Source organism: Protopterus annectens, chromosome 8.part0 (assembly GCF_019279795.1).
Source record: "Protopterus annectens isolate FY-2018-M chromosome 8.part0, PAN1.0, whole genome shotgun sequence".
NCBI lineage: Eukaryota > Metazoa > Chordata > Ceratodontiformes > Protopteridae > Protopterus > Protopterus annectens.
The window spans coordinates 629,820,480-629,836,722 of NC_056741.1; the positions used below are offsets into that span (position 1 = coordinate 629,820,480).

At 38.1% G+C, this 16,243-nt stretch overlaps 1 protein-coding gene across 1 annotated transcript in view; it reads left to right on the plus strand.

Annotated features, from left to right (window-relative positions):
• The window catches only part of LOC122808956 (calcium/calmodulin-dependent protein kinase type 1D-like), a 1,068,410-nt gene that overhangs the window by 471,811 nt on the left and 580,356 nt on the right, over positions 1-16,243 (plus strand). The window lies entirely within an intron of this gene.

The window sequence follows — 16,243 nt, forward strand, 5'->3', positions numbered from 1 at the left end:
CCAATTAGTTTACAGTTTGTTGATTAATGTCTTTTGGTCATGTTATATAACCTAAGATACCCCATATATCTATGATTTATGATGTTGAAGGGGTTCATTTGATTCATGTTAGTACCAACATGCATGTTTTACTATTCTAGTAGGATTTATAGGTCTTTTGTTATACCCTGATATTGGGGATACTATTCATATTATATAGATACAGTATGTTGTAGAATTATTACAACATTATTGACCATCATCTGATACTCCATATACTGGTTATTGGGGTGGTGGAAATACAAATTTGATGTGTGACTAAGACACTGGTCACAATATTGGTATTTACACAGCTGTTTTGGGCTGATTGGACTACTAGATAATACTAATTAAACAAACCTATTACATCTAACATTTTTACTTTTAGGTAGATGATAATATTCATATTTGTATTATTATACAACTATGTGTTTGATCATACCTATTATGACCTAAGGATGTCATTTTCTATGTAGTAATTTTCCCAATATGTCTTTTGTATTTTTGGTTTATGTTTCACAATTTGTGGACATACCAAATTGACATTTGATTGAGATTATGCTCACAATACTAGTATTTATACAATTGTTTTTGGGCTGATAGAACTACTAGATAGTACTAAGCAATCAAACCTATTACATTCAATATACCATCTAGCGAATGGTGATGTCTAGATAGATTCTTCTGAACAGTGGGTCCAATATTATTACTATTCATTATTTAATAACTACGATCATTGATCCCTTGCTTTGGTTATTTATGGTCACATATTTATGTCCCAAAGGGAGGATAGGAATTTTTGGATTTAGCCTATTTTTGGTGAACACTGCTTTATGATATAGTTGGACATTGCATATCTGTTACTTCCCCTGAGATACTGGTATTTTATTTTATATTGAATACCAATTGGATTCATATTATTCCTATCATTTTTGGGTAGGTTTTTCTTTGGACTCCTTTTCTGTTCTGGCACCGCACCTTTTTCCATTTTGTCACACTGGGTCAGTTCATTATGAATTTGGACAGTATTTTGCAGGGTATGTGTGCTGATAGGGAGGATATCCAAGTCTTTGGACTGGAATCTATCTCAAGCAACAATATCATGGACCAACAGACTGCTCCTTCAAGTAATGGATGTCAATCTGCCTTCTTCAATTTAGAGAAAGCCCTTAAAGGGCTAAGAGCAAATATTTGGCATTTATGTCTCTTCAAGGCCTATTTACATAAAAAACTAGTACCACGTGGACTTAGAATTAAGTTAAAACCCATGGTCAGCAGATCTGAAGAGAGGTTGACCAATGAGTGGTTTGAGGCAGTTCAAGAAGGATCTATGAAGTTTGTACAAATACTGTCAGATTATTATGAAAGGATAATAGATTCAAACATTGCTGAGATTAAAGATCTAAGCAGTATTTGCAAACAATTTGAATCTAATAGTAATTATGGTACATTGGTAGCCAATTTATCTAGGGAATTGACTCAGTATGACAAACTGACGAAAGAAAGAAAAGTTAAAAAGTTTAATCGGGACGTCAATGATTATGCTAGGGGACGCCCTTTTGAACTTCAGAAGTCAGTCAGATTTAAGGACATGACTATGGGTAAAGGCGGTGCCAGAACAAGGAAACGACCTAGACCAATTCTTAAAAATAAGGAGCAGGCATATACCAGTACCTCGGGTGATGAGTCTTCCCCCACTGATAGTGAGGGCATTACATCTGACCATTCACCTTATAAAAAAAGAAGTAATATACCTACCCCTTTTGGGGTAAGAAGAAACGACGCGGGGGGAGGAAACACCGTAATAGGTCCGGATTTGGAACCAATGGATGGAATAGTTCAAGCTTTTCTAAAATAGAAGAAACTACTTTTCATAATGTCCTTAATTTGTCTAAGGTTGAGCTCACTCTGGAACAAGAAGCAATCCTCAATAAAGGCTTAGGGTTTGTACCTGGTTTCTTTTGTGATCAATACCAAACAGTAAATGATGTTTTGGAATTTTGCCGCTGTTTGAATCTTAAGATATTTTTTTCTGATAAGGTGAACAACATAGCTCAAAGATCTACTGAGTTTAGGTTTCTAAAATCTACATTCCAACCTCCTGCTAATACGCATGTTACAGCTTTTCAACAGGCTGTACTTAGGGACTTACATTTTCCACCTTATGGCTTCAACATTCTCAAAGATAATATTCATGAGACTGAAAGACAGGCGCTTGAGGAATTGAGAAATAATAATGACATTGCGATTGTTAAGGCAGACAAAGGTGGTGCGGTAGTGGTTTTGGACATGGATTATTACACACAGGAAGGGTTACGACAGTTATCTGATAACAAATGCTATATGAAAATGGATATCGATCCCACCACTACTTTCAAAAAAGAGATAGATAATTTCTTGAGTAGTGCAGTTGAGAATGGTATTTTATCTACTACCATTGTCAAACATTTGACGGTTAAAGATCCAAATAAACAGATACTGTACTTACTTCCTAAAATACACAAATCTTTGATCTCCCCACCTGGCCGACCTATTGTGTCTGGTCATGGTTCATTAACTGAACCACTTTCAGCCTTTTTGACAGAACATTTGAAACCACTGCTTGTCCATGTGAGAGCCAGAATCAAGGATACCACACAATTTTTACAAATCATAGCTGAGACTGAAATTGAACCCAACTGGCTGCTATGTACATTAGATGTAAAATCATTATACACCAGTATCCCACATTGGGCGGGTCTCCAAGCATTACAGTTTTGGCTTGAACAATCTAACTTATATCCTCCTGGATTCAATACACTTTTGATTTGTATGTGTGAGCATGTTCTGAATAAAAACATATTCTTTTTTCAAGGCGAATGCTATTGGCAGCTACAAGGCACTGCAATGGGGGCATCCTTTGCCCCTATATATGCAGACCTGTTCGTGGCCTACTTGGAGGAATATCTAATATATGATACATCTCACAACATTTACATTGTAGAAATGGATATCTGGCGTAGATATCTTGATGATTGTTGGATGGTGTGGCGGGCAGATACAGAATATCTTAAAGAATTTGTGGATTACCTGAACAGTAATATTTGGGGCATTGAATTTACAGTTAATAGCAATAGGACTACCATTGAATTTCTGGATGTTAATGTGTATAGGAAGCCTGACAACACACTAGGCACTAAAATATACAGGAAATATCCTGAATACAATACATTGTTACATGCCTCAAGCATGCATCCCCGCCACACTGTCCGGAACATCCCTAAATCTCAATTTCGCCGTATCAAAAGAATCAATTCCAGTCAGGATGATTATGAGCTAGCCAGTTCGGATCTTGCAAATAGATTCTTTGATAGAGGATATTCTGATTTTGATATTAGATCTGCCAAATATTGGTCTGATAAATTAACTAGGAACCAGCTTTTGGAATACCAGGACCGTCAGGAAAACAAAAAAGGTGACAAGGTCTTGAGATTGGTTACCACATATGGCAGAAACAATCAGATTATTAGAGGAGTTGTGGACAGAAATTGGAATATCTTGATGGCTAATGATATTCTCAGACCATATCTAGGGACACGTTGCCAATTTTCTTACAGAAGGGGCAAAACTTTAAGTTCTATTTTTTCACATTTCAAACATCATGGTAGTGGAGGGGCCCGGTATAAACAATTAACTATGACGGGCAAAGAATTGATTGGTACTTTTCCTTGTGGACATTGCATGTCATGCACTGACATTAATAAAACAAAATCCTTTAGCAGTGCTAATACTAGCAAGGTTTATGATTTAAAATTTTTTGGGAACTGTTCGATGAGTTGGGTGATATATCTTGCCACTTGTCAATGTTCGGCATTTTATGTAGGAAAAACCTCCCGGCCATTAAAAATTAGAATTGGGGAACATAGGAGTAACATCAGAAACAAGAAAATTACCAATGCTCTTTACCAACACACAGTTAAACATCCCACGGCCAAATTTAAGTTTACTATTATTGATCGGATAGTTGGTGATAGAAGTCACCAACAAGGATGGGAAAATATTTTGACACAAAAAGAAAAATATTGGATTGTACACTTGGGTGCATTATTCCCCCCTGGTATTAATGACCACCTTTAGTCTATTTGTATAGGTATTGTACCTTGTTGACCAAATATATACACATTTGTCTCTTTATACATATTCTTATACACATATAAATATATTATTTAATGTTATACAATTTTTATTAATATAACATGCAGTTTTCCGACTATGTATGTTATTATGATTTTTCCTTTATGATTTTTTCTTTTTGAATGCATACATTTTATTTTATTTTATTTTATTTTATTTTTGGTGTTTTAAGGTCTTATTAGACCATAATACTATGTGTAGGTCTTATTAGACCATTATACTGCATTTTCATTGGATGATTTTTGTTCAACTGATACTATAAATAGTATCAGGTGCATTTGTTGGCTTTTTCACTTTTTTTCTATGCTCCACTGAAGAAGGGGTAACCGAAACCGGTTTGGAGCTGGATATATTTTTATATCCTATGTGTTTTTTCTAATAAACCATTTTGGGACATTCATTGCTGGCCGTTGTGTGTTTAAGCATTTCAGTGGTATGTCAGTGTGTGTGTGTGTGTGTGTGTGTGTGTGTGTGTGTGTGTGTGTGTGTGTATAAGAGAGTGAATGGGGGGGGGCATGTGTCAGTATGGTCCAGTGAGAACTACCGCTGGAAATTGCTGATTGGCCTCAAGGTGAAGGATGATTCAGAGACTTGCAAATTAGCTGATAATGAGGTCTTTCCTCTTTGCATCTAACATGTCCCTAAACTGCAATCTTCGTAAACACAGCAGAGTTATGTGACGGCTGTCCCCATCTTGACATTAGCAGAATGCTTTCACTTCCTTGTTATTTGAGAAAAACGAAAAAAAAAATAAAAACTCTTAAAATTAGAATAATTAACAATAGCGATAAATAGTACAAAACTTCTGATGTTAATTCCTTTTCTATATAAGTTCTGAAGAACTAAACTTATGCAGACTTAGTCACTGTAATAACTCGGCTTTTATTTATATTAAGTACTTTCATCCACTGGACTTCATCAGATCAACTTTTCAGTAACAGCTTTACGCCTGTTATTTTTTCAGAGTCAGAATTTTAAAGTGTGCTGTCAATTTTCTATGTATTAATCTTTCCAGGTTATCAGAAAGTTTTTTTTTTTTATTATTAAAAAGGCACCCGCAGTAGCGGTGCTGCGGTAGCATTGTCACTTCACAGCAAGACGGTGTCCCGTTCGATTCTCAGCTAGAGCGTCTTCTGTGTGGAGGCATGCGTGAATGGGCATGCCTTCATTGAAGGTTGTGTGTTAGGGCTGGTAACTCGGCACGTAAAAATCCACTACCAAACATTAGCGGACTGGAATTCCGCTGTGACGACCCCTAACCAGGATAAGCAGAAAGACACAACAACAGGACACAACAACCTATAACAAAGGCATGTAGAGCCTTAGGGTGGATATTTACAAGGCACACATGGCCTCTGGTTGAACAGACTTGTATCTCCTATGTTACTTATAGGTCTCATGACTGTATTAAGCTGTAAAGAAGCAAAGGTAATTTTCCTTTGTGTGTTAAAAATTGCTGCAAAAGGGGTCATTCTCTACTCCAGTTGCAGTATTATTCTCAGATTTTGTTTCCAGGTCAGATTGAATATAATGCTGCTGCTGTGCACCATCCCTATGTTTGTGTGTGTGTGTGCATGCGCTCGCACACACGCATGTGTCTTCCTGGGTGGTGGCAGTGCAGGGGGGGGGGGGTAATTGAAAAGGATGAACCTGAAACCATGATAGAATTTATTAAATCTTGAGTCACATCAGCCTTTTGTAGCAATGATAACATATGCCACCATTCATGGAGTTCACCTGCCAAGTGAAAAACAGAAATAGATTGACAGGCTTTTCATATGTATCACATACATGCACATCCACTAACAATTTGGGGTCAACAGTCCACCAAGTGCATATTTTAGGGATGTGGGACAAAAAAAGAATACCTAGACAAAGCCCTCATAAACACATAGAGGATATGCAGACTCCATACCGAAGGCACCCTAGCTGAGAATTGAACCAGAGAACCGCTTGTTGTGAGGTGGCAGTATTACTCACTGCATCACCATGCCACCTTGAAGACAGAATATATGTATATGAACTACTAGCAAGTATAAAACTGAAAAAAAAGAATGACTTAAAGCAACAGGCTTTATTAAAATTTGTTGAAACTTTCCTAATCCTTTGGCATGAGTGCCTTCCAGAGAATAATATCTTTAGTAAAAATCCAGTGTTTAAATTAGCAGGTAACAAAAGCTTTCGATAAGACACTAGAGTAGATATGAACATAAACAGTAAGCTCCACAGAGGTAAGTGTCCCAGTTGGAACCATCAGTATGTGTGAAAATGTCATCAGGCTATATGAAGTAACTGTGACCAACAACATCACAATACTTTACCCCAACTTTAGGAAGTACTGGGACTTCATTTCATTTTCTCACAAAACAGAGTCATTAAGCAACATGCCCCAGTATTTCCTAACTATTTAACTACCTCCTTACTCAGAACATTAAGCTTGTGACAAAAAAAGCTGACAAGGGGCATCCTAAGTTTTATATTTGCCAGTAAAATTACCAGTACCATTCATAGCTCTCAATCAATCAGGGACAGATCTTCAAATAATCAGGGACAATCAGGGACATTTTAAAATATTTGTACTATTAACTTGAAACATTTGAAGAATAAGAGAATGTGAATTAATACAGATTTTCTGAAGTAAAAGAATTTATAACTCTAAATTACTATCATTATTTATTAAGTGCAATTCACCACATTTTCTTCAGCAGTCACAAGTTTTAAGAGAGATTAAGAGGGACAGACCTATTGAGTCTAAATCAGGGACAGTTGAGAGGTCTGGTACCATTAAACTGATCCAGCTTTCATTGCAAAATGTCTTTCCTGACTATAGCTAAAACTGGTCAGTAGAAACTTGTCACATTCCCTCTGCCTTGAAACATTTCCATTACATGTTTGGTTTCTGCCAGATAATTAGAATAATAGTACCAAGCCCACCTGGCCATAGTAAGTTCCACATCAGGTTGAGATTTCAGCATAGTTTATGTGTGATGGATTATTAAGCTAAAGCTAACTGCCCTTATTGCCATTTTAAGCTTAGCCAATTATCCCTTGTGAGACTCAAACCCTGCATCTTGTGTTTGTAAGGCAAACACCTTAACCATTAGGCCACCCTCCCAACCCCCTGCTACCGTAAAGGTATTCCATGGTGGACATATGCTTCCCTGACATTTTTGTGCATAGTTTTCCCCACAGTATTGATAAGCATACCATTAAAGTAGCTAATGTCACTTTCCATACAATACGTAAACTGTTAGCAAAATCTATTCCTGTTCAACATATACATTAAAGCTAGAGTTTGAGAAAGAATAACTGCCAGTTTGTATCAGGGATTTTTTTAATGAGCTTCTAGGAGTGCAGTCAGTGTCTACCCATGGAATTTATTTATTTTATTTATTTATTTGACATTTGTTTACTGGGAAAGTCCAATTGGGCCATAAAGAAACCATTTTCAGTGGAGGCCGGGGAGAAAAGCACCATAAGACAAACACTTTGTATATGAATAATATTAGACAAATTGAATAGCGGAGTAGTATAGACAGAAGCATTCACTTAACAGTAACTAGTGACTTGGTGTCTGGCACAACTCTGGAATTTGCCTTTTGTGGTGATCATTGTAATTACTTAACGGGGATATATGTTCTCATCTGCCTTTTGTCACTCCACTTTCTAGCTTCTTTGCTTTTGTGCCTTGTCTTTTAGGGTGCAGACAGTTTAATCTGGTTTGTAATATAGCCATTATTAACCTTTACTGATGGGTGACTGCATGATTTTCCAGGATGCTGAGATCTGCATTAATACTTCAAGGCCCTGATAATTGTAGAATGACAACATTAAGTATGCTTCCTTACTGGTGAGCATCCCTGTGTCTCACCTTTATTTCCAGCATTGTAGCATATCCCTTGTGAATGTCTCACATCATGGCCCATACAAGTGAGTGGGGGAAAGTTAAGGTTTTCACAGATGAGATGACAGTGCTTGTAGATCTCATCTATTTGCATTATCCTGCCCATCTCCATGAATAAACGTTTGCTTCATTTGGGGCATATGCCAGTTTCTTAGTCAATGGGAAGTTTGTGCTTGGGTGGTTGTGAACTGTTCCATTAATAATACAAGACTGCTACTGAATGATCATGTCTTATGGTACTGCAAACTCATTTTTATATAACCAGGTTGGATGTGCTCATATTTTATTACATTTATTTACACTTTCAATGTACGGGTAGCTTTTATGCTTTGATCTAAGACAGTCCTAGTTAAGGCAGGATCACTGCATCCTGTTACTTTGAACAGAAAACATTTAATATATGACCACAGTCACTTCTCTAGGCAAGAAAAGGAAAATTCAGTGAGCATTTTAGGGCAAAACTGTCTGCACTCCATATGGTGGAATTGTCCCCCAGTCCCAATAAGTGGAGAGAAAAGGGAAACCCCAGGATAAAAAAAAATTCCTGATCCCTGTCTTGTGCATTATGCTGAAAAAAAACAAAAGACAGCAAAACTTCCCACTTCTTAACTTCTGTTTCCTCTAGCTTTAAAGAATAATACCAGGGGCCAAATATGCTTCTGCATAAAACTTGTCAGATAAATCAGTTTTTTTTAAAAAACACTCTCTGATCACCCTCCCCATTTCCCACACTGCCTCAGACTGTTCTCATATACTTCTGTGCCTGCCCATCCTTGAATCCCTGAAATGCTCCTTGCCAGGCACCCCATACGTGACACTTCACTGAGTGGGCCCCAACTCCTTGGGAAGCCATCCTCAATAGTACTCATTGTTTAGGGCCAGTAATCAAAGGATCCAATGGGGAATTATAAGCATGGACGTTTGAAGTCAAGATCCTTGCAGTACCTGTTCATCTACCCCAGCTGTGGGGGGTGTTAGTCCAATGAGATCAGAATGTTATAGCCGCCCCATGTGTTACGGTTATAATGTGCTGTAAGGCATCTGCTCTGTACTTTGAGGTTACCCAGGCTTCAGGTTTTTCCCAAACTCTCCTTCTGAGTTAGGACAGATGACCCTCATCTGCTTCATCTTATCACCATGGCCATTCCTAGTAGCAGCATGAGTCTGTCCCTGAACCTGGGCTACCAGCAGAACAGTTGCATGACTTGCCTGTGGACTAGATTAAATTACTTTTCTGTACAAATGTGACTGCATGAACCCAAAAAAGTGGACAGTCACTAAAGATTACTATAAAGTTATTCTGACCTTGGAGTTAATTATATTAGTTATGGAAACGCAGTGGTAAATCCCCTGCATCACACTGTGTGTGGGAGCTTTGTCTCGCATGTAAGAAAACTTTGGAAAAGTCTTTTCATTTTCTGTTTGTTTTCCTGCTGCTTCATTCTTTCTGGCTGCCCCCAGTGCTCCCATCCATCACCTGGTCTACCACCCTTTCCTACTACCCCCAGACTAGCTCCATTCTAAGGTTGAGGCTGGAGAAGAAACTAAAGGAGTCCTAGGAGTAGTGCTGTTGACTGCAGGGGATTCACTAGGGGATTTGACCAGGGGATTTTATCATGCATGATCTACCCCTTGGTATCCTCTGCTTTTGCCCTACATTCAAGAGCTCATCCTCTCCGTCTATCACGTCTTCCCACAGGGAATGCCTCCTTACCAGGGATGAGTATGTCCTTCACTCCTTGCCAGCACCACAGACAATTGCACTACTATTCAAACCTAGGTCACTTGTGATGTTGATAGGGTGTTATCCCCTTGTGCTGACAAAATGTCATTTCGGTTTATTATTTTCATGAAAAGTGAATCAGTCAGATGAACCATATCCATATAAGAAAGAGATTTTAATTTTTAAAAAATATTTCCCTTAAAATTACATTAAAATGATGTTATTAATATTAATATGCAGCTATTCCTTTGCCTTTAAAAATAAGAATACAGTCTAAGGATACATTTTGTGTTGTTGTCCCAGTATAATCTCCTACTATTTTTACAAGACTATATGGAAAAAATGTAGATATACAATCCTTTCAATACAGGAAGCAAAAGTGTCTAGAAGTAGTCATTGATGGGATACAACCTTCTTAAGAACAAAGTTGTAAACAGATTAAATAAAGGCAGCCAAAAGTTAGAGCAGGCATGTTCCTGAAACGTGACACGTATGTACTTGGAGAAGTACATGTACTTTCTGGGGGTTCCATTAGAAATCGAGAACATTCAAAAGTTTGAGCCTCTGATGGTCGACACCATATGAGCGAACCTTTTGAAGCTTGCAAGTTTCAACGGACATCTCCATAGGGAAAATTTCCCTATACTTCAATGTAATGCGATATCAGAGTTGGTATATTTAAGTAGCTGGGGGTGTGAGGGGTACAGGGGGGCTTGCCCAGAGCATTCAGGTAAGTTTTTCTTTTTTTTTTTTTTAATTTCTTATTATTTGTTTGAAGTTTTAAAACTTCGTTCATATGGTGTTGATCATATGAGTCGAAGTTTTAAACCTTCGAGCATATAATATAGACTCCTTTCTGTCAGTAACAAAAAATTGTAACAAATACAGCCAACAACTTCTTTCTAATTATCAGGTCTTGCAAACAATCTGAGACATAACAGGAGATGTACTCTCCTTGCATCATACTCAGAGACCAGAGTATGTATATTTTACTAATTCTGCTAATCTGAGTTACATTAATACATAGTCCTAAAATTAAACATTTAAATGCATCAAAATTGTGTTTTAGGATACATTAATACATTGAAATAAAACCTGATATGACATCCCACAGAGAATTTACAGCACATGTTCACAGAGAATTTACAGCACATGTTCATATGATGATGTATATTTTGTATGGCACTACCTAAAATTATGTAACTCCAGTTCTTAGCTTATTTGCCTTCCATCTACAAGTGCATTATTTTACATATATAGATCATTATATATATATATATATATATATATATATATATATATATATATATATATATATATATATATATATATATATATATATATATTAGTGTATCTATTTGTCAATCAGATGAATAGACCAATTTTCAGCCAAAACCCAGACCATGAGGAAAGTAAACAAAAGTGCAGCAGAACAATAACATGGCCCATGCAAATGTAAAATAAGTCAATGCAAAAAGGAGAACATTTAGGAAAAGTTGAAACTAATAACAATACATGTTGACATATCTACAGTAATATGGAAATATAGTCTTCTTCTTTCGGCTTTTTCCCAGTTAGAGGTCACCACAGCAGATCACCTGTCCGCTCATGATTGTCAGTGGAGTTTTACAGTGTCAAGTTGCCAGCCCGGCGCCCAACCTTCCACAGAAGGCACACACACACACACACACACACACACACACACACACACACACACACACACACACACACACACACACACACACACACACTCATACCTAGGGCCAATTCAGAGTGTCCAATCCACCCACAGCATGTCTTTGGGATGTGGGAGGAAACCAGAGCACCTGGAGGAAACCCATACAACCACAGGGAGGACATGCAGACTCCACACAGAAGGCACCCCAGCCAAGGATCGAATCAGGGAACCTCTTGCTGTGAGGCGACAACGCTAACCGCTGCACCACCGTGGCCGCCCAATATGGAAACATAGTCTAACAATAGCAAAAGAGACATTTAGAAAAAAGGAAAAATAAAGTCACAAAAACACAAGGAGATGCAGGGAATAGAGGAAGCTGATAACACTCAAGAAAACAGGGGGCAAAGAAGTAATGTTTCATGTAAGGGAAGAGAATGAAAGACTGCATGGAAGAAAAATATTTTCTCAGAATTTCTAGATTTTTGACTCATATGTGTGGTCTATTCCTCATATAATTTATTGTTTTCTGGCAAACACTGAGGACTGAAATCACTAAATAATAAGATACATTTGAATTTCAGACTTCATATCGTTCAGAAAATACATGATGATACAAATCCTGTTGTTCTAGCAACTTTCTAAGTTTATAAGAGCAATATTTAAAAACTGTCCCTATTTTTGGGCCTTTGACTCCCACGTTATTGTAGATTTTGTCCAGATTTCTTGCACTAAGAGGTTGACAGGTATGCAAGAATTATGAAATCAGTAGCAATGGTATTATGCATCTTTCTGTACACATTGCAGTAGACACTAATATTGATCAAAGAGCTGCGAAGGTCTGAGGCAGACTTAACAAAGCTCGGTGCAAACTGCATGTGAAATCTCTCGCATAAATCCTATGTGCTACAGGCTCAGTCTATCTGCTTATACTTAAGTACCAGGTGGCTGTGGCGGTATGCTCAGGCTGTTGTTGTAGATGGAAGGATAAGGTAGAAGGGCACTGAGATGATGTAAACAGGAAAATATAATAGTTATAACAAGGGAGAAAAAATTAAAGCCTATTTCTTACTGGTTTTTGCTAATACATAGAATTTGCTCCATGACAGGGCTGAGCTAAGAGTCTACATGTTGACTCATGATGCAGGATAATGTAAATAGTTAAATAAAGTTTTAGAAAATTTGTTTTCTCTAAAATGCTAATTTCTCATTGGCAGAGCCCAGCATAAAGTGAAAAATAACTGCAAAGCCACATAGCAGCAAATTAATTTCCTGACATCATTTTTCAAACCTTTGTGAAAGCACTACTATGTTATCACATTTTATAATATTGTTTGTAGCTATTTATTGCTTTCAGCCTCAGAGATAAGGATGCAACAACAAAGTAATGGCTAACAGTTTAAATATCCCGCAATACTTTAATTAAACAAAAGGTAAGAATGTACAGTGAACCAAATAAAAAGTGCTTTACTTGAATAAACTGCCTTTTGCTAAGCATTTCCTTTCATTGTTTCATTAATTTTCAATTACAAATTTTCTGGTACTTCAAAGTCACACTCTTAGAGAAAAAGCTTGCAGCAGGGTATCAGACTGGAGTGAAACATGCTGCATTGCTTTGCTTCTTTTCAGACTTAGCAAGTATCTAGACTATTCAAGCATTTCAAAATAGCTATTGCTTATTTAAGCAATTAGAAAGCAAGGCACTGAAGTAATTGCAAATACCTCATCATCGGAAAACAGTATGACTAAGCATGAACAGATGACAAAACAATTTCAGCAGTATTAAGCAATATATATATATATATATATATATATATATATATATATATATATATATATAAATCCAGAGTATCACAATACTGATTTGGTGGTACACATATACAGCAAAGTAAAACATTTTGGAAACACCAATTATCTAAACTCAGCAATCAACAAAACACAACAATTAGGGTAATGGAGCTTCTACTCTCATTTACTCCATCATAAAGAGTGGCTTCCCCACCTGCCTTAATACAGACTGGCATCCCCACCTGCCTTAATGCAGAGTGGCGTCCCCACCTGCCTTAATACAGAGTGGCGTCCCCACCTGCCTTAATACATTAAGCTGCACCAAATTCAAGCTTACACCTTGTAAAGTTAGCAGCAATCACGTGGGCACATCACTTCATCAACCAGGGGGTATCTTACTGCCTGTGTGCCCTACTGCCCAGTAGTATTCTGAAAGCAGGTAGTGTGACATGCTCAAAGGATCATTTAGGTTGCTTCTTGATGCAGGCACTTTCAGAGATAGATATATGTGGTATGGAATAATGAATATAGTTAAAAAAAAGAGTCTGAGAAATGAAAAATATAAAGGTTCATGGTTTGACACATTGGTTGAGGTTCCTTTGTTTTGGACATACTGCATGTGGGTTTTACAAATTCCACTCAGTGACATTACTAAACGTTATTATAGCAAAGCAAGCTAAACATTGGCAGATAGCCCCTAACTCTGTGCAGAAAACCTCAGAATTTTGAGAAAGCCTCAAACATTCAAAATGATTTCTCCATGTGCATTCATAGTAACTATGCAACCGTGAACATCTGAGATGAGCTAACGTCTTCCAGAGTTTACTACTTAACAGCACTAGGTTTTCTTATGAACTGTCACCAAACATCCTCTAATACTGAATGCCTCTCCCACTTGTTACCCTATTTCCATCCCATTTCATTTTCCATCTGATCGGATTATGGATTATGCTGCTATTGTTTGCACATTTTGAAAGGGCTTTCAATTTGTTTGTTTTTTTTTTTTGCTTGGTTTGCTTACCTAATTGATACCTCTTGTGATTTTATTTCAGTTTAACACAGATGGCATACTCTCACATCACAGCAGCTAATATGCGTTTGGTATTATAGACAGATTTATGATTACTAAGTTTGTTTCTCATCACTCACACTATACCTCCACACATAACTACACAATTTTTGCAATTCCACAAAGGTAATTTCTCTTGGCCACTTGATCTAATGAAGCCCAGGCTCCTGATTGAAAATGCAGAGCCTGCCCACCTGCAGGGTTCTTAATGGTACTACCCCTTAGATTGGGAGCATATGGTGTTGGCCTTTGTGAAGTCCCAACTGCAATATGGTATTATCTAGGCCTCAACGTTTCTTACAGTGAGCTGAAAAGTCCTGTTGTCATTTCCTCTATTTTTCCTTCTCTGGGCCTTGTCTTGGTAATATTAGCAAGGGGATTGGAATCAATACTTGTACCTTTTCCTATGGTGCCAGCACATAATGCTTCTTCTGCTCCAATACCCTTGCCATTGGTGACATTTTCAGTCCCAACAGTGTTAATAAAAGGAGTCATTAGGTGTCAGGGGTTTGGTTTTGAACACCCACTGTCAATGTCATCTATGATGTTGTCAGCACTGTTGACATCAGAGCATTCAGCGTTCAGCCTCTCTGCACCAATGGTCCCTGTTGTTACTACAGCCCCAGAGACTTTGATGCTGATGACCAGTGTCTGTATCATTTTGATGGTATCAGCTATGGTTTATTATGTGATGTCAACTCCAAACCCAAGAGGAGAACTGGTTCATGCTCTTGCCAAGGATGTATGCGGTGTTCTCATTTCTACCGTGGAACATGGCTGAAGCTGGAGCTTTCTACCAGTCACTACTTTGGCTTCCACAGGAAAGAGGAACTCATAGGTCAGCATTACTGAGATCTGAGGTGCCATTTTACCAGGATAGTTTTGATGACTCTCTTCCTGGTCTCCCCAACAATAGGTAATGTTAGAGAAGGCACATCACCCCCCTTTAAATTCTTCCTCTCTGGGTACAGATCTTTAAAAAGGGAAGGTTTCACCCAAATTCTTTCCAGGAGACACCATGTTTGGTGACATCCTTAAAGTGTTGAGACAGATGGGATCCTGGCCTATAGATTCCACCTCCCCATAGGAAGAAACCTTACAGGAGGCCTACAAGTCTTCAACCTCAGCAGCTTGGGTAATGCTCTGCAAGACAGGCTAGTGGACATGGTATGTTGTAAAGAATAGAAAGAACTGGATGTGGTAGAACTGATTCCATGGAAACCAGATAGAGAGCCATCAACCCCAAAGACAGACACCACTTGAGCAAAGGATTTCTTCTGGACTCTGTAGTGGTAGTAGCCACCATAGGTTCATAGGTTCATAGGTTGGTACTAGGCTATCGGCCCTAGGGCCTATACAAGCCTAGCCATAACAATTCCCTAGCTATTTCTTCCCACACTATTTACTTCCCTGGACCCCTGTCTAGCAGGGCAGCTGACGTGATCCCCGGGTATTTGTTGTATTTGTTGTTTCAATATCTTAATTCACTATTCAGAATGTTGGGTAAATCACACACATGGGGAAGGATGTCACCGAGGATGCCCAGGCTATTCATTCTTTGAATGAGGAGTCCAGGATAAAGGATATACTAGGGAAGTGGATGCACCTGTCCAGTACTTTCTTGGTCGGATCCTTGAACTACATAATGGACATGGTTAGATTTCAGGAGACCGAGCAGAAAAAAATGCTGACACTCTGAATCAACTGCTTATGGGTGACTTGAGAGCACAACTGGAGACCAAAGTGGCAACAATAAGATGTTCATCATATTGACCACTGCAGCAGTAGCCTTAGCTATATGAGTCAGGATATAACAGCCAGCCAGCTTCTGAAGCTTCAGGCCACCATCTAAACACCCAAACTGTCAGGCAGCTCAAGCTATGTTGACTAAAA